The sequence below is a fragment of the Monodelphis domestica genome, chromosome 1 (assembly GCF_027887165.1).
Source record: "Monodelphis domestica isolate mMonDom1 chromosome 1, mMonDom1.pri, whole genome shotgun sequence".
Lineage (NCBI taxonomy): Eukaryota > Metazoa > Chordata > Mammalia > Didelphimorphia > Didelphidae > Monodelphis > Monodelphis domestica.
In genome coordinates this window covers 11,539,245-11,557,234 of record NC_077227.1, presented here as the reverse complement: position 1 = coordinate 11,557,234, position 17,990 = coordinate 11,539,245, and the positions used below count along the sequence as shown (strand labels likewise).

The following is a 17,990-nucleotide window of genomic DNA, read 5'->3' as shown; positions in this document are numbered from 1 at the left end:
AGCTGGGTGGCTCAGTGGATTGAGAGCCAGGCCTAGAGATGGGAGTGTAAACCTCAAAGTTTCTCAGACTTATGAATGTTAGGGGTTTTCTCCATTGGGGAATCTTCTACTTAAAAAAATTCCCTAGCAGATGGTGAGAACTCTACTTGAGTGTGGGGGCTCCTAGCTATAGGAGTGTCCCTGCTCCACCCTACTTAAGACTGCTTTAGGACAGAAAACTGCTTGCTAAACAATGAAAGTACTTTGATCCATGCTTATGGAAGGGACAGGAAGTTCTTTGAGTCATGACTGTTTTAGAATTGATACAATGGGATACTAAGTACCTATAAAGGTGGGGCAACTTGTAAACTACTTAAACCTAAAAGGGTAATAACTTATTCAGAGGTTTTTTCTAATGAAATTTGTCGACACAGCAGCATTTTTTCCTGACTTACTAAAGAGATTAAAACTACTCAGCTGTGAATTCAAAATGGGCGGTCCTTTAGAAACATCTACAGTGATTGGTAGATGTAAGGACTTAGGGGAGGTGACAGAGGAGATTTTGCCCTTAAAAATAAGAGCTCAGAGAAGAGAGAGAGGATCTCGATTTCTTATTCTCATTCTGGAGGATCTCATTCTGAGAGACTCATTTCCTTGAGGACTGATGCTTGAGGGCTCTTTCCTTGGAGATAGATCTCTTTGAGGAGAAGTGCTCTTGGAGGAAATCTCATTCTGAAGGAGAGCTCCTTGAGGAGCTCCTCTGAGGGGCTCTGTCCCTCTGGGGTAGGAGCTCTGGAGGCTCTTGAGAGAGGCCCTTTGAAACAATCTCTGGCTGGAAGACTCTTTGAGGAAGGACGCTGGCCTGGTGTCACTAGGATCCTTGTTTAATCAGACCTTGTGGTGAGTATTAAAAAACTGACTGATTTCTCTTTTAAGACTCAGGTCTAGGCCATATTGGCTTGAGGCCCTTCATACTTATTCCTTTCTTACTCTCTCTCTCTTTCTTTGATTACTCATTGTATTGTTAATTAAAATCTCTATAAAACTCAGTTGACTTAGGTATTTGAATAATTGGGAATATTTCCCTGGCAACCACCTTATATTTGATTTTAAATGCAAGACACTGTAGTGAAACATATTTCTGTGGTCAAATTTACTCACCCTCTCTTATATCTATCACAATTTATATCTTCCACTATTTTAATCACTACAGTTTAAGACCTCAACCATTTTAAATCTCACAGGAGGTCCTAGGTTCAAATCTGGCCTCAGACACTTCCCATCTGTGTGACCCTGGGCAAGTCACTTGACCCCCATTGCCTAGCCCTTACCACTCTTCTGCTTTGGAGCCAATACACAGCATTGACTCCAAGATGGAAGGTAAGGGTTTAAAAAAAAAAGAATGTAGCAGAGATAGGAATGGAATGGAGGTATTCCTGACTCTGGGCCTGGATCACTATCTCCTCTACCACACCGCTTTTCTGTACAAGGTAGGCCAAGGAATGTAGTCTAGCCCCTTCATTTCTAAAGATGAGGAAACTGAGGCCCAGACCTCTTAGAGTTAAAGACTCAGTGACATTGCTGGAACTCTATAGAATCCAAGTTTCCTAGGGCCCAGTCCACTCCACCAAGCTCTTCATTCCATTGACTAAATGCTTCTAATATCTGACTATAAATTATTTTGGAAATACTTATTACTCGGAAAATCCAATAAAGAATGAGTTGGTAAAAGGGTCTTTGGATTAGGTTTTTGTTCCTTGTGTAAGAGAATCTGAGAAACTCTTCTTTAGAAGAAAGAATAATAGAATAGAATTTAGAATAATAGAATGTTGTGTTTTATAGTATCTTGAGTTTCAAAAGGTACTTTGTATACAACATCCCTGTGATGTTCCTTAGTCCTAATTTTGAGGTAGATTGTATGGATTTGATTATTGCCATTTGATAGATTAGAAAAACTGAAGTTCAAAACTGTAGTGCATCGTCAGTGGGGTCCAAACCCAGGTTTCTTGATACCAAGTCCACTGTGCCACATTACCTAGAGAGAAGCACAAAAGTTGTTCACTTCTCCAATTCCTGCCCAGCTATCATCCACTTGGCTAATGAGCAAAAGTCCAACCAGTTCATTCCTCTACTCAATAAAGTCTAGTGCTTCCCTATCACTCCAAAAACAAAATAAAACTATAATTCAAAGACCTTCATAACTTAACACCTCACTACCTCTCCAGTGTTCTTATTCTTTACTCCCCACCAGGTACTCTGTGATCTGGTGACACCAGCCTCCTGATTGTCCATCACACAAGACCTTCTACCTCTTGACTCCAAACACTATAGCTTGTTGTCCCTCATGCATGAAATTTGCTCTTTCCTCACCTCTGCCTCCTGGATTCCCCAGCTTCCTTAATGCCAGGCTAAAATTCTGCCTTCTGCAAGAAGCCTTTCCCAGGCCTCCTTAATATTAGTACCTTCCCTCTGAGATTATTTTTAACTTCTCTTGTCTGTCTTGTTTATATATGTAAGATTTAAATTAATATAAATAACTCTAAGTATTAATTTTTTAAAGTTTATTAATAATCACTTGAAGTAGAAGAAATAAAAAAAATAGAAGTACAAAGCCTAATTTTCTAACTAAAGTAAGACATTGTGTGTAAATTCTCCTGCGTGGCTCAAAGCCAGCTTCAGTAGCTGCATTCAGGGAAAAAGAGAGAGGGGCAGAGTCACACCAAAACTTTATCCTCCCTACATTCACACATAGCATAAACATGCAAACAGGATGCTGGGGCCTCCCAGTGGAATCACAGAGGGTATTGTGTAGATAAAATTTGCTTCCCAGGACTCTCTTACCCAGTATCTCATTTGCGTGTTTATGCTACCTAAAAACATAGGGAGAATAAAGTTTGATGTGACTCCACCCCACTCTCTAAAGCAGTGATTCTCAAACTTTCTAATACTGTGACCCCACAATACAGTTCCTCATGTTGCAGTGACCCCAAACCAAAAAATTATTTTGGTGGCTACTTCAAAACTGTAATTTTGCTATAGTTATGATTTGGAATGTAAATACCTGATATGTGTTATGTATTCTCATTGCTACAAATTGAGAGGTTGAGAACCACTGCTCTAAAGCATGGCCCACTCTATGAAAGAGCAGTGCATTACCAAGCTCTAACAGCTCAGCTTTAGAATATCTTTTCTTGCTGCTGTTCCCAGGTGTGCTTATACCAATGGGATACCTTGCAATTTATCCATTCCTCCCCAAGAAAAAACAACAAAAAGATAGCTTGAGTAATATCAAGGTTCAGAAGGCAGATGAATCTCCCTACAACATCCAATATGGGGTTCATCCACACTATACTCAGTGCAGAAATCCCCCTTAGTATGGGGGACCCCTGAAGCATGACCAAAGGAATCTAGATGAATGATGGTACTTGGGAGGGGAAGGGACCTCAAAGAGTCTGGAGGTGAATTTTAAGTCTTTTCAGACTCCATTGACTGATTGATGTTAACTGTTTCAGTTTGTTCCCCTCCCCATAGTGAAGAAGTCTCTGTAACACAATTTTAAATATAAAATGTACATAAAGAACTTCCAGGGAACTGGAGGAACTCAGCCTGACTGGGAAGGTCCATTTTAAGTACTGTTAATCACTCCAACAGCTATCAAATTGGAGAAAAAGAACTTTTTGATTCATTGCTCACATGTAAAACCTTTTATTGACATTGAGTGACTGTATTTTGTCACGCTTATTGTATTTGCTGATTGTTTGTTTTAAGATTTAATTTTGTTTTTAAGTTCACATATTAATCTAATCTAAAATATTCCATTATACTATGTCACTTTAAGTTACTATGTTTTGTCTATTAGCTATTTGTTCTGTTATACTGTTTTTATTTGCACCATCCTATGCCTGGCCTAGAGAAAATACCATTATAATACTTTATAGTCTGGTTAGACAAATTCTTTCCATGGCATAGTCATAGGTCCTTATGGATACTAGGTTTGTCACCAGATCCATCGAGGTCACATATTGCCTAGACAGCTTTTTGTTCCTTTTTGCTTTTGTTAATTGTCGCATAGATGATGATGAATGTACTCCATCAATATGGTTACAACCTGTATCAGTAACCTTTGGAGAATTTTATGAGGTCTTATGGTTTTGATACTTCTTAGAATGTGCATTAGCTGTTGTACTACTGTTTTTTTTTTTAAGTTACTGGGTTAAAAAAATTATGTATACTCACAGTATGGATCATGGCCAAGTTAAAAGGCAATAGATATTGAGTGAGAAACCTTTGTGTTGTGCCTCTGCTTGGCTGACATATTGTCATGGACTGTGAACTATGAATTTGATTTTTAAAATTTTATTATTGTTTTTCCTTTTATGTGTAATAAGGTATTTGAATTCTCTTTCTTCTCTTTTATTTTTGTGCTTGAAGTACATGTAACCAGTATTAATGGTTTTTGATGTTGCTATAAAATAAGTTTATAATATTCATTAGCCCTAATATTAAATGCATACCAAGAGCTTTAGACTATGGAAACCTGCAATTGATTGTTAAATATTATGGGACTTTGACTAATAATTATGTCTGATTTCAGAAGAAGGGATCACAAAAGAGCCATTGTACAATGCTGAGAAGCACAAGGTCAAAGAGACCAACCGATCCCAGTGAGATTGATGAGAATGTGTGCCAAGACAGAGGACTTGTTTTGGGGTTCAAGGAAGCAGCTGTTTGACAACATCAGATGCAGGATTTCCCTGTGCCAGATTCAGACAAAGTACCTCAGTCTGGCTGCCATTTTGGCTCCCCTCTTCTTGTGAGTGAAGGTAAAAATCAGACCAGGAAATGCTATTTCCCTTTTTCTTTTAAGTCTATTCCCTTTTCTCTCTTTCATAGTATGACAATTTTCTGTAGTCCTGGCTGCTGATTGGGTAAGTGCAAATTGCTACAATGGTCCTACAGGCTTGTGGAACATAAATCACTTTATTGGGCCCTGATTCTAGGACCTGTTACAGGCTTATTCTTGTTTACTCAGAATTTTTGTATACAATTTTATTTTTATTTTTTTCTTTTCATATATATGTGTGTGTGTGTATATATTATGTTTTTTACTTTATTTTGATAATTGATTCATATACCTCATAACTCAGTCATGTATCCCAGAGTGATCTGGGTGTTGGTCAATGCCCTCCTCAGGGGGGGATTGTATAATTATCCTATTGCAAGGTTTAAAATCGTTTAGGGAAATTTCAGGAAAAGAAACTTTCTAACTCCTTGAATCGGGAAAATGAACTGTTTGGAGAAGGCTCCATGGAGATGCCTGCAGAAATGACACACTGCATCCCAAGATCCAGAATGAACTTTGGGATGTGGTGAATTGAACTGAAGGGAGTTGAACATATTTATTCTGAATGTTCACTCTTATGCCAAAGGGGATTGCCCCCCAATTGGCTTTTTGTCAATGTGTCTAGCAAACATTGGTTTTGCTCTTTCTCTTTTATTTCTCTCCTATCCCCAAATTATTATAATTTCCCCTTAGTGCAATATTGTATGTATCTCTAGTAAGAGATCTTTAGAGATATAAGCTGGTTATGTGAAATGATTCATTGGGGAGACTAGACATGTAAATCTGGGAGATTTCAACATGCTCATCCCCAAAGAATCACAGGGTGGGGGGGGGACTATGTAGATAGAATCCTCTCCCCTTCCCCCCAGATCATTTCTACCTCACTGCATGGCTGAATGTCACGTGAATGCTCCAAACAGAAGTCACAGGTGAAAAGCCCTAAGAACACGACCCAGAACTGAAGATTATAGGTCCAGGTTCAAGAGAAAGGATAAAGATGTGGGGTGAGACACGCCTGCTCTCTCTGTTCCTTTGGAGGTGGCAGTGTAGCACCATGGCTGAGTCAGCCAGCCATGTGGAGAACCATGTGGCCAGAGTTAGGTTAGAATAGGCTTCAAGCTGCTTTTTCTATCTTTATTGATTATTAATAAAACTCTATGGAAAAATAAGAATCTGGAGTTATTGATATTAATTTATATTTTTCATATAGCTGCTACATGCTGCCTTCCTTCATTAGATGGTGAGCTTAGCTCCTTGAGAAAAGGAACTTTTTTTTGTATCCTCAGGGCTTAGCATAGAGCTTGGCACAGAATACATGCTGAATAAATGCTTATTGACTGATAAATGGCACAAATACAATTGTAAATGAGTAATAAAAGAGTGAGAAATCCCAGAGACTGGCTTGATGATGATGATGATGATGATAAATGACAACTGACATTTATATATTGCTTTAGGATAAATTGACCCATGCTGAGAGGAAAGCTCTAGAACCATACAAAGACAATCCCTGACTGGTTTCAGCTCAAACAACCATGTGGCAGTTTGGGGTGAATCTAAAGCTGGCTGTGCATGGAGGGGCTAGTACCATATGACAAAAATCATTCTGATTGGCTGAGAAACAAGAAGAAATGAGCAGAACTTAGAGGGTTTTCCAAGGGGGCAGCCCCTAGTTCTCTCTCCCTTTATGGCTACAGGGAACAGGGCTGCTTAGAACTTGCCTGGAGAGTTAGGTAGGAGAAGGGCAGTAGTTGTATCTCCTACCTGGACACAGCGGCTGTGATCCACTTCTATCTCTGTGTTTTATTATTTCCTGATTCCAAGATGGAAGTATCCAAGTGACCTTGTAAGTTTAGAAGGTCCAGAGATCCTTTCTGAGGTCCCATCAGTGGTCAAAGCTGAAAGACAACAGTAGCAGGGGCTGTTGGAATAGTAGTGGCAAATGGCAATGACAGTGGCTGCAGATGGATGTAAAAGATAGTCATCCAATGACAGTGACACCTTTAAGAAGAGAGACCCCTTAGGAGAAAGTTATGTGCTAACTAGGGACGGGAAATGAAGGGAGACGATAATTTACAGGGCCAGAAATGGGAGGCACCTCTTGTTAATGTGTTCTTTACACTTGGATGTTATATTCAAAGTCTGAACCCATTTCCCCCAGGTATGTTGTGTGTACCAGGGGACAAAAGCTTCCGCTTTGGGGAGGGATGTTTTGTATCAGGCTTCAATCTTCATATTATATTTGTTGACTAAATACTTTGGTTAAAGTTAATGGTATAATTTTGAATGGGGAACATCTTAGTGGGGGCTCATTAACAATAAGATTTGCCCTTCCAGAACCCCGAGAGGAACAGCAGTTGTCCAAATTAAATTGGCATTGGGGAGTCAATGTATGAATTCGAGTCTGGGCTGGCAGAGTAGGGTCACTCACTACACAAAGCACTTTTCTTATATGGTTCACTGGAATCTCACAAGGCTTGCCGTCTGAGGCAGTGTAATACATTTGGAGTTGCTGCATCTGAGTTCAGGTTCTGACTCTGCCATTAGTACCTGTGTTACTTTGGGAGCCATTTCCTTACCTGTCTAATGAGAGTTGAACTATATGACCTTTGACGTCCCTTCTTATTCCAGAACTATGATCACACTAACGACTCAATGCCACCAATAACTTAGAAGCCATCTTCTAGTGATAACATGAATGTTATTCTTAATTTTCATCCAGGAATATCAGAAATATATCAAAACTGGATCGAGGGCCAATTTTGGATCCAGGAAAACCCAGGGTCAAGTCTTATCTGCCACGGAAGAGCTGTGTGACCCTGGGCAAGTAGCTTCGCCAGCCTTTCAGTGCCTCTAGAAAACTGAAGGGACGACAAATGAGTTGCCGTTTCGACATGGGAGTTTCCTCATATTGATGAAGTCACTGATCTTTCCCAAGAAACCAGTTATCTGGGAAAAGAAAAGTGCTTTCATTGGAATGGAATTAGAATAGAATCTGGCGATTGTCTGATAGGGCAGGAGACTCTAGAATAAGAGTTGGTAGCCAATAGTTACCCAGTAATTGCTTTGGGCCCTTGATTGCTCTCCTCGAGTTGGACCTTTTTCTTTCTCCCTTTTCTCATTCTCCCCATTTGCTTTCTGTCTTTTTGGGGATTTCTCAGACATAGTGCCAGTGAGTTTGGGCAATTGAGTCAGCTCAGATCCAGGACTAAAGAGGTTGGTGACTCCCTTCCCCCTCAACCCCATCTCCTTTCTCCTACCCTTTCTTTCCTTGTTTGTACTGTTCGGCCATCTCCCTCTCTTCCTTCTCTCTCCACAAAACAATTCAACAAACATTAAGTGCCTCCTGTGTACCAGGCACTCTGCTGGGCACTGGGGAATTGAAGAAAAATGAAACAGTCAAGGAAATTCCAGTCCCATCATGACTATGCCTAAGGTTTGTCATAGGCACTTGTGGTTGTGGCCTTGCCTTCAATCCACTGTTGACAGTCAAGGATGAAGGAGTTGCTGCCCCAATCTAACCTCTTCCCCTTTAAAGTAATACAGCCTCCAAATGATACTAATAAAGGATGGCCCAGTTGGAATTCAGGCGTTTTTGTTTTAGGATTTCAGAAGGACACACTGCAGAACAATTGGATTATCAGACCAGGGGAATGATGGATCTTGACTTCACTTCAGAGGAATGATGGTGAAATGTAGCCTCCTCTTCCCACCCCTTTAAACCAGTGGAAGGTGGTAAGTAGGGCCTGAAGGAGACATCCAGAAGGGTCCTTTGTATATCGTGACTGTATTTCTTCTTTAAAGGAGGCTTCTTGGAAGGAGAAGTTGGAGATGGCTGTTCAGAAATGAGATCCCCCCAAATTCATGAAGTATTTTATTTTTAAAATTGTGGTATCAGTTGCACTAGATATAAGACTGCGAGATCTACTATCGTGTTTGATTATAAACTCCATGAAGCCAGGGACTACATTTCACCTAAATTCTGCATTCTCCTGATTCTCCCTACCACCCTGCCTTTCCTCAGAGCTGTGCCTACAGTAACAAATGTTGGTTGGGCTGAATGAAAACAACTCAGCTTGGAAGGGATATTTTATATTGTAAAAATATAACCCAAAGTCCCCATACTATCTGGGCTGGGGGACATTTTTGGTTTTGGAAAAAGCCCCAAAAAAACCCCAACCTAAGTTGCAGAGACAAGACTCAGACAGGCTAAGACAAGATACCTGTAACGTGAGAAAGGCCACAAGAAAATGACCCCTTCTTGGCTGGACAGCTATTTACTTTGCAACTAACAGAGGCCAAGGGACCCTTAAACACATGGTTTGTTCCAGGACCTAGAAGATAAAAGCTGGGACTTCTCAGCTGATTTAGGCTAAGAATGCCCTTTGGAGAGAGCAGCATAGCACGGGGCAGTAGGTAGAGAGATGTTTTCAGATGGTGCCTCCTATGGAGGTCTAGGAAGAATCTAAGTGGCCCTTCTTTGCTAAGGATTCGATTTGATGACATCCTAATACCTGGCTGTAGGAAAGCTTTGGCTGGAGTCGTTTAGGTTTTCTGCTGTCCAGAGCACTGTGGGAGATCCTATTAGCCAGGCAAGAAGTAGAGAAGAGATGGTCCTTGTTTTGGGAAAGGCATATTAGGAGTTGAGACAGTCATCATGATTAGGAGAATGATTTTGGGTTAAAAGGAATGTTGAGACCAAATTCCCTCATCTTATAGGTGGGCCAACGGAGGCCAAAGTCACACAAAAGTCAATGGCATGGTCAGGATTCAAACTCAAGTCATCTGACTCCAACTCCCACATCCTTTTCTGTACTCCCTGGGACTGACAGATGGGAATAGAGGGCAGTTGTGAAGTGTCCAGACTGAGGCCAGACAAGCAAGTTAAGCGTGGATGTAAGGATCACAGTACCTTTGGGCAGCTTTCAGAGAAATGGTTCTTAGGTAGGCCTCTACTGGTTTGCTCTCTGACGCCTTTTGTCGGTACCATCATCTTTCCAGGTTAAGGTCCACATTTTGGGGAGCTAACTTGTTCAGAGGGGAAGTGACATCACCTACATGGTTCACTCTACCACAGAGAACTTTGAGAGGATAGGGAAGGAATGGGAGTGATCCGTGGCCCATGTCACAATATCAGGCAGATGACTCAAGAGAAGCCCAAGACCAAGCTGACGTTACTGGACATTCTTGCCCATCTCATGGCCTCCCTGATGAATGTCATGACTGGAAGGCTGTTGTGTTCCACCAAGGGACTCAAGTCATAAGAGAAAATAAAATCAAGCCATACTTCCTGCCCAGTTTCTGAAAGGGTTCTTGGGGAAGAATGGGTGTCCTGTGTAGCCCCCAACCTAGACTGATCCAGTTTTCCTTGACTATATGCTATACCAGACACCTTGATTCATCCTTGTCTCTGGTCAGTCCATCCCAACCCCCTAGCCAATCAGTCATCAAGTCTGATGTGTTTTCTGCTTCCCTAGTAGCTCAGAAGAGTCCTCTTTCAGCTCACTCAAGCCCCCAGCCTCGTTCAGGCTATCGCCTCCTTTTCTAGCTCACATCTTTCACTCAGCGGTCCAAAGAATCCTCCTAAAGGACAAATCTGTCATTTACCCCTGCTCCAGCAACTTCCAGGGCACCCTAGCTTTTTTGGGATGAAACACAGACTTCAGATCGACAGCTTTTATAGTCTTGCCCCAACCGAACTTCTGGGATCTTTTGATATCAGTCCTTCTCATACAATCTGTCTCAGACAGACTGATCATTGCTATTCATTGAACTTAGATTTCCTTCTTCCAGCTTCATTTCTTTGCATAAACTGTACTCTACCCCCCATCCCAGTGCCTAGAACCCCCTTTTTCCTCCCCCTGCCTCTTAGACTTCATCAGCAGTTCAGGTTCTCCTCTGGGAAGCATTTTCTAATTCCTTTAGCTTTACTGGGATGTATGGGCATTCCAGGAGGACTAGCACCTCTGGGATGGGGGCTTACTGAGACCTTGTCTGGGCTGCCCCTTCACCTTTGGCTTTCACCTGGCACCCAACTCTCACGAATGTTTGTTGGGTTGGGTGGATCTGGGTCTTTCGACATAAAGGTCTCCTTTTCTTCATCCCTGAAAAATAAGCGGTTGGGTGAGAGGCCCCCTGAGGTCCCTTCTAGCTCTGAATCTTAGATGCTGTAATCCAAATGAGGTGCTGCTATACAAGCCCCCCTGAGGAACAGGCTGACTACCAATCACAACTCCTCGTAGATTCTCTTCTAGCCTCCCAGAAGTTCATCACAAGGGGTCTACCCTGTGGATGTACTGAAGAACTGCCTCAAGTTTGCTTTACCTTGTGCAGCAACGAATGAAGTACCCAAACAATTTATTCAGGCCTGGGTAAATCAGGACAAACACATAGTAAGAGCCCCCATATAGCTTCTGCAGTCAAGGAACAGATTTCCTGTCTCTTTCTTTGTTTCTGTTTTCCGCGCTCTCTCTCTCTGTCTCTCTCTTTCTGTCTGTCTCTGTCTGTCTGTCTGTCTGTCCATCTGTCTGTCTGTCTGTCTCTCTCTCTCTCTCTCTCCCCCTCTCTCTCCCTTTCTCTCCCTCTCCCTCCCTCCTACCTCTGTCTTTTTCTGTGTCTATTTGTGTCTCTGTCCCTGTTGGTTTCTCTATCGCTTTCTTCCTCTATCTTTTGACTTTATGACTATTTCTGTTTCTGCTCTTTTGTCTCCTCTGTTTCTCCTCCTCTGACTCTGTTTCTCTCTCTGTCCCCCCCCTTGTTTATGCCTATCTTTACTCTGCCACTATTTCATTGTCTCTATCTCTCTGTCTCTTTGCCTTTGTTCCTTGCTCTCTCTTCTTGTTTTCTCCTTCTCCTCTACTCTCTGGTCTCCTACATATAAAATGATTATTTTATACATATAAAACATTCAAGTAAGGAAGTCAGCCCGGCTGCTCAGGTAGGGCCTCTGACAGCAGCAGCCCTCTAGTGTGGTTGCCAAAAGTCCAAAGGTCGAGTTTTCAACTCTGCAGACTAAGGAACTCCTTGTCATCCACATCTACCCAGAGGCAATAAGGCTGGGGTGCTGACTTATGCACTCACCAGGTAGATGGAAAAACCAGGATGCCATCTTATTGCGTGTCAGAACTACTCTAGCTGGAGGAGCTGTGGGCTCCTACCGACCTGTCAGCCTTGTTGGGAAACTGTGCTCAGGAAAAGACATCTATCCGATGGCGTGTGGGCAAGAACTGAGATAGAATCAAGAGGGACAGGGAGAGAGCCGTGATCCCCAGGATTTCACTGATACGGGAACTCCCAGATGAAGGAAACCCCTCTTCTGATGCAGAGAGCCCTCCTCTGGAGCCTGTAGTCTTAGAGAACTGTCTAGGCAGCAGACCAGCTGGGTCACTTGCCCATTATCACCTGGTCCATCTGAATTGGAGGCAGGACTTGGCTCCAAGGCTGGTTCTTGTCTCACCATGTTACTAGGTCTATTAAAAGGGAGCGATCTGGCCTTAGATGGTTACCGCTACCCCCCCTCAGTGGCCTACTGTGCCCCCTTTCTCTATAGAGATTTGTCTTATCAGGCATGCTGATGAGAATGTGCAGCCAGCCCTTTGTCCGTCAGAGAAGGACTGAAGTGGGTCGGATCCTGCAGATCCTTCTTGCTGTTTCCTGGAGGATCCTGGCAGGTGCTCCTGTCAGCTGGATGGATCTGCCAGGGATGGTGCCCATGAAAAGGCGCCAAAGCCTTACCTCTGCCAATTCTCCCTGGGAATACAGACTACGGGACATCTTTCAATGGTTCCGCAAACTTGAACTCATCGCACCTCCCAAGAAATTAGAATTTGAGGCTCCCGGATCCCAAGGCCGAGCACATGGCCCGTTATACCACGAGCATCTGCAACAGAAAGAGGTGAATGCACGCAGCACTTTACAAACAGCATGGCTCCTTCATGCAATGGCGTGAACCTTTTTAATCTGGCAGGGAACTTTGGAGAGCGAAGCGGGGCAGTGGATAGAACGCTGGGCTCAGAGTCAGAAAGACCTGAATGCAAATCTAACTTCAGACATTCACTGCTAGTACAATCCTAGGCAAGTCCATTAATTGTTTGGCTCAGTTTCCTCATCTGTACAATGAAATGGAGAAGGAAATGACAAACCACTCCAGAAGCTTTGCCAAGGAAACCCCAAAGGGGGTCCATGAAGATTCAAACATGACTGAAATGACTGAACAGCAAAATAAAGGGAATTTAAATCAATTTTTCAATCCACTGACAAGCACTTATTAATTCTCTATTGGTGTCAGGGCCTCTGGGTCTACAAGACAATCTCTGCCCTCAGGGAACTTGCAGGTCAGCTGGGCAAGTAGAATAGACAAAATAAATACATGATAGTTTGGAGTAAGGCTTGGGCTCTTAGGGGAAAAGGAAAAACTCCTTGTGGAATGAAGGTGATGCCAGAGCTGGATTTTGAATGAAACCAGAGATTAAGAATCAGAGGCAAAGGGACAGCAAGGTGGATAGAGCACAAGACTTGGAGTCAGGAGGGCTTGGGTTCAAATCTGGTTTCAGACACTTCTTAGCTTTGTGACCCTGGGCAAGTCACTTGACAACCATTGCCTAGCTCTTACCATTCTTCTGCCTTAGAACCAGTACACAATATTGATTCTACGATGGAAGGTAAGGATTAAAACAAAAAGAAAAGAAACTAGGGATGTATAGCTTGGAAAAGATGGGGAAGAGGGACATGATTATACGTTCAAGTATTTGAAAAAGATGAAAAATCATATTTGTTCTGTTTGGCCCTAGAAGGCAAAACTAGGGGAAGTGGGCAAAACTGCAGAAGCCAATTTAAACTTAATGGTAAGTAAAACTATCTAGCAATGAGTATAGTCCTAAAATGGAATGGGCTCTCTTGAGAAGTACAGCAGTGCCCCTTCCTTTGGAGATCTTCACGCAGAGAATAGAGAGCCATTTTTCAAGGTATGGAATAGTAAGAGTTCCTTTAGATTATGATTTAGTCTAGATGAATACTGAAGTCCCTTCAAATTCTAAGTTATTGATTCTTTGCTTTTGTTGATTATATTTGCATATGTGCCCTTATACAGGGCCTGTGTATTATTAAGTAGATTAATTCTTGATTATGTGATTGCCTTTGTTATCTCTAAATGTTTCTTTTTTGTTGTTTTCTTGTTCTTTATTCAAGAAGAATGAAGGTAATTTTGTATCCTGAGAATGTTGAAATAATTTGTCTACATTAATTTTGGAGGTGGTTGTACTTTTTACATAGAGTTGTTTATTAGTTGAAATTATGATACTTTGATCTCTTAATTTAAAATTTAATGTCTTTCTTCTTTTTATCTTACAATTACTAGAATTTCCAGTGCTATTTCAAGTAAAAGTGGTGACTGACATCCTTGCTTTGTAGCTGTTTTTAGTGGGAATATTTCTGAGATTTCACTGCTGAATGTTACATTGGCTTCGTTTAAGGCAAATCATATCTGATAACTCTAGATTCAACTTATGTTGCTGATGTTCAGTTGTTTCAGTCATGCTTACCCTGATCCCATTTGACTAGAGTGGTTTACTATTTCCCTTTCCCAGCTCATTTTACATATAAGGAAACTGAGGCAAACCGGGTCAAGTGCCTAGGTTAGGATTATCCAGCTAATAAGTATCTGAGACTAAATTTAAATTCAGATAGACGAGTCCCCTTGCCTCCCGGACCAGCATTATATATTCACTGTGCCACCTAGCTCCTTTGATTGATCTTATGAGATCATAGACTCAGAGCTAGATTAGAGGCTGTTTAGTCCCTGCCTTTTGAAAAAAATTACCTTTTGTCTTAGAATCTATACTGTGTGTTGGTTCCAAGGCAGAAGAGTGGTCAGGGCTAGACGGTGGGGGTTAAGTGATGGGGTGAGGGGAGAAGGGGGTCTGAGGTCATATTTGAACTCAGGACCTCCTGTCTCTAGGCCTGACTCTCAATCACTATCTCAAGCTACCTAGCTGCCTTCCTTTTATAGATGAGAAATAGAGAAAAAGAGAGTCTTGTCCAACGTAGAAAATGACAGGGTTGGGGGGCACTGGACAAATTTAAACAAAATTTAAATTTAAGCAAAAGTCCTCGAAATTTCAATTCCTGGAAGCAAAGGGAGAAACAGGGGGAACTGTTGCTCTGGCTCTCGGACTAACGAGGTCAGGGCTGAAAATGGAAGCAGGGAGAATGAAGAGAAAGTGACCTCTTGTGGCAGCCAAGGAGTTGTAATGTGAATAGCAGACTTACAAAGCTCAGAGACACAATATGGGTCATGCTGAAGGAAGGACAGCTTAAGAAGGATGGGGGCTCTCAAAAGTAAAGTCTGACCACATGACCATGAATGGCCAACAAGACGAAGGCTTCCTGGCGTAGGGCAATGAGGCACTTTTAGAACTCCAAAGACGTGTGCCAATGGATTCATCCCTGAAGAGCCAGATATTCTTGTCCCAGAACCCTGACCCCCAACCACTGAGATGGTGGCAGTGCAACCACATGCCCAGGAGTCATGGCTCCATCTCCAGCCTAGCTCTTAATCCTCTGAGACCCCCCCTTCTATTTCTGATACAACTCCTTTCTAATTCTGAGCTAAATATGACTCCAGATACTTCCTAGCTGGGTGATCCTGAGCATGTCACTTAACCCCCATTGTCCAGTCCTTGCCATTCTTTGTATGAATTCTAAGATGGAAGGTAAGGATTAAAATAAGAAAAGAAATAGAAAAGTGACAGGATCCTCCCCAACTTGTCTCTACTGCTTTGATCCTCTTGGGACTGCTTCTGAACCCACCCAGTCTGGTCTGTCATGGGGCCAGAGGTCAGAACTGCTTGCAGGGGGTTGGGGTGGCCCAGAGGCTCCAGTGGGAGAATGGTCTCTGTAGAGAACGATGGTTCTGGCCATTACTCAAGGAAGGGCACCATGGCTTTAAGGGAATGGTTTCAAGAGCACCAAAGGGCTGAATATCCTGGGGAGCAGCTGTGAGATGGTGCAAGGCCACAGAGAGTTGCTATGAGCCCATACTATGATGGCAGGGCACACACCCATTCAAGGTTCCCTGTGGCCACTTCCCAGGGGGGGAATGCATGCCCTCTACAAGCTAGGTAGGCCTAAGAGCAGCAGGTTTGTGGCTCCGCACTAGCCTTGTGCCCTAGCGTGGTCTGCTCGTGGTGCTTCCCTCACTGGGTGATGCTGGGTGAATTCCCTTGGCTTTCCTGGGGCCTTGGTTTGGGCAGCTCTAAAGTCCCTTCTCATTGCCGATCTTGGATCCTCTGAATTCTTCCAGGTTTTTATTCATTTTTCAGGTTCGATGCCTCTGGAGTCTAAGTCCCCATGGACATCAGTCCGGAATCGATTGTTTCTTGTTGTCAAGGCTCCTCTTTCCTTGCTGAGCCCACTTTCATCATTTCTGAAATATTGTTCCAGTCCACTTGCCCAGTGGGGCTCCTCCAGTTGCTCCCCCATTGGTGTGGCACCTGACTTGTTTCTCTGGGCTTCCCCCCAAAGTTATGTTCTGAATAGCTTCAACCTTTTTATTTTATAGATGAGAAAACTGAGGTTCCATCACCCTAGAGGGGGTCCTGGGAGGTCCGTCCCTCTTCTCATGGCCAGGAGTTTCTCTACATGCTGGCCTTTCCCCGTGGAGCAGTGAATGAGGTCTTCTTCCTGTCCCCAAGAGGTCATCCCGATACCCTCATTCTCCAGCAGATGGAACTGTTTCCCCTTTTTCCTCCCCTCTCATCCTAATGGCTGGGGTTTCCTTTCCCTTCTTCCTGCCATTTTAGGAGACTGAGAGAGTCCCTTTGCTCCTTTCTCCCGTAACCTCCCACGATTCTGTTCTCAGACTTTGACTGAGCACACAGTCTGATGCAAGGCCTGGGGATGATTCAAAGCCTAATGGAGACAAAGCTCTGGCCCTCATAGAGTTTAGTCGCATAGGGGGCCACGACACACAAATGACTGCATCGTGCATGACAGCGGTAAGCCTGCAGCACTCTGGGAGCTCTGAGGAAGGATGTTAGCACCTGGGAAGTTGCAATCAGAGAAGCCTTCGTGGAGGAGATGGCATTTGAGTGGAGAAAGGCTGAGTGGGAATTCAGCACAGGAAAGGGCATGCATTTTTTCAGAGGGTCCCCACATTAGAGAGAGGGGATTTTATCAGTCACGGAATTAAACGGCTTCATTTTAGAGATTAGGGAAGTGAGCTACTGACTTTAATCTTCCCAAAGTCTTTGCCTTCCAAGACATTGGATTAAGTGCTGCTTGGCCCTGCTCTAAGTGCTCTGGTCACAGAGACAATAAATGAGGCTGACCTTACCGACAAGGGGCTCACACTCTCTTGGGAGATGTGTATAAAGCAATACGATGTCATTTGGAGAGGGAGAGATTCACTGGGGAGACTGGGGAAGATCTTCCGTAGGCAGTGACGTTGGGGCTCAGGATTCCATGAGCCAGAGATGAAGAGGGAGGCCAGACCTCCCTAGACAAAGGCATGGGATGAGAGAGGGTGTTAGGTGCGAGTTACTGTTATCAAGCCAGTTTGTAGGACGTATCGAATATGTGAAGAGGTGAAATATAAAACAAGTGTGGAAAGTTAGAGTCCAAATTGGGACGAGTCCTCCATCCAGGCTGAGGAGTTATAAAACTGTCCACCCTTAGACCCACTATTAGTCTGTTTCCCAAGGGGGTCAGGGAAAAGGAAAAGAACCTCTAGGTTCTAAAATATTTAGAGCAGCTCCTTTTTGGGGATGGCAAAAACCTGGAAATTGAGGGGATGCCCTTCCGTTGGAGCATGGCTAAATAAGTTGTGGCATACGATTGTGATGGAATATCACTGTGCCATGAGAAATGATGAGCAGGTTGATTCTAGAAAAACATGGAAAGACTTGCAGGAAAGATAGGTAGCAGAGTGGATGGAGTGCCAGGCCTGGAATCAGAAGGATCTGGGTTCAAATCTGACCTCAGATACTTCCTAGTTGTGTAACCCGGGGCAATCACTCAACCCTAGTTGCCTAGCCTTTGTCACTCTTCTGCCTTAGAACTGACACTAAGACAATTGGTAAAGAATTAAAAAAAAGGAAATAGTTGCCTGAAAAAGTGAAGTGAAATGAGCAGAAACCAGAGAAGGTCAGTGGTATGCAGTAAGAGCACCCTT

The 17,990-nt window shown here is 43.1% G+C and overlaps 1 protein-coding gene and 1 long non-coding RNA gene across 4 annotated transcripts in view; one reads left to right on the top strand and one right to left on the bottom strand.

Moving 5' to 3' along the window:
* ATAD1 (ATPase family AAA domain containing 1) overlaps positions 1 to 12,684 on the bottom strand; it is a 61,746-nt gene extending 49,062 nt beyond the window's left edge. Inside the window, exons 1-2 of one of the 3 annotated variants that reach the window (XM_007478316.3) lie at positions 12,557 to 12,684; positions 6,587 to 6,720 (exon numbers count right to left, since the gene is read on the bottom strand). The gene's annotated coding sequence lies outside the window, so the exon portion shown is untranslated. Of the gene's footprint in view, positions 1 to 6,586; positions 6,721 to 7,401; positions 7,553 to 9,734; positions 9,887 to 12,556 lie in introns of those variants that run through there. The other 2 variants (XM_007478315.3, XM_056819113.1) reach the window with 2 other exon arrangements.
* Positions 7,831 to 10,115, top strand: LOC103105772 (uncharacterized). The gene is made up of 3 exons (XR_460063.3): positions 7,831 to 8,038; positions 8,427 to 8,557; positions 9,824 to 10,115. It is a non-coding gene; the product is annotated as an uncharacterized LOC103105772 (long non-coding RNA).
* Positions 12,685 to 17,990: the final 5,306 nt, after the last annotated feature.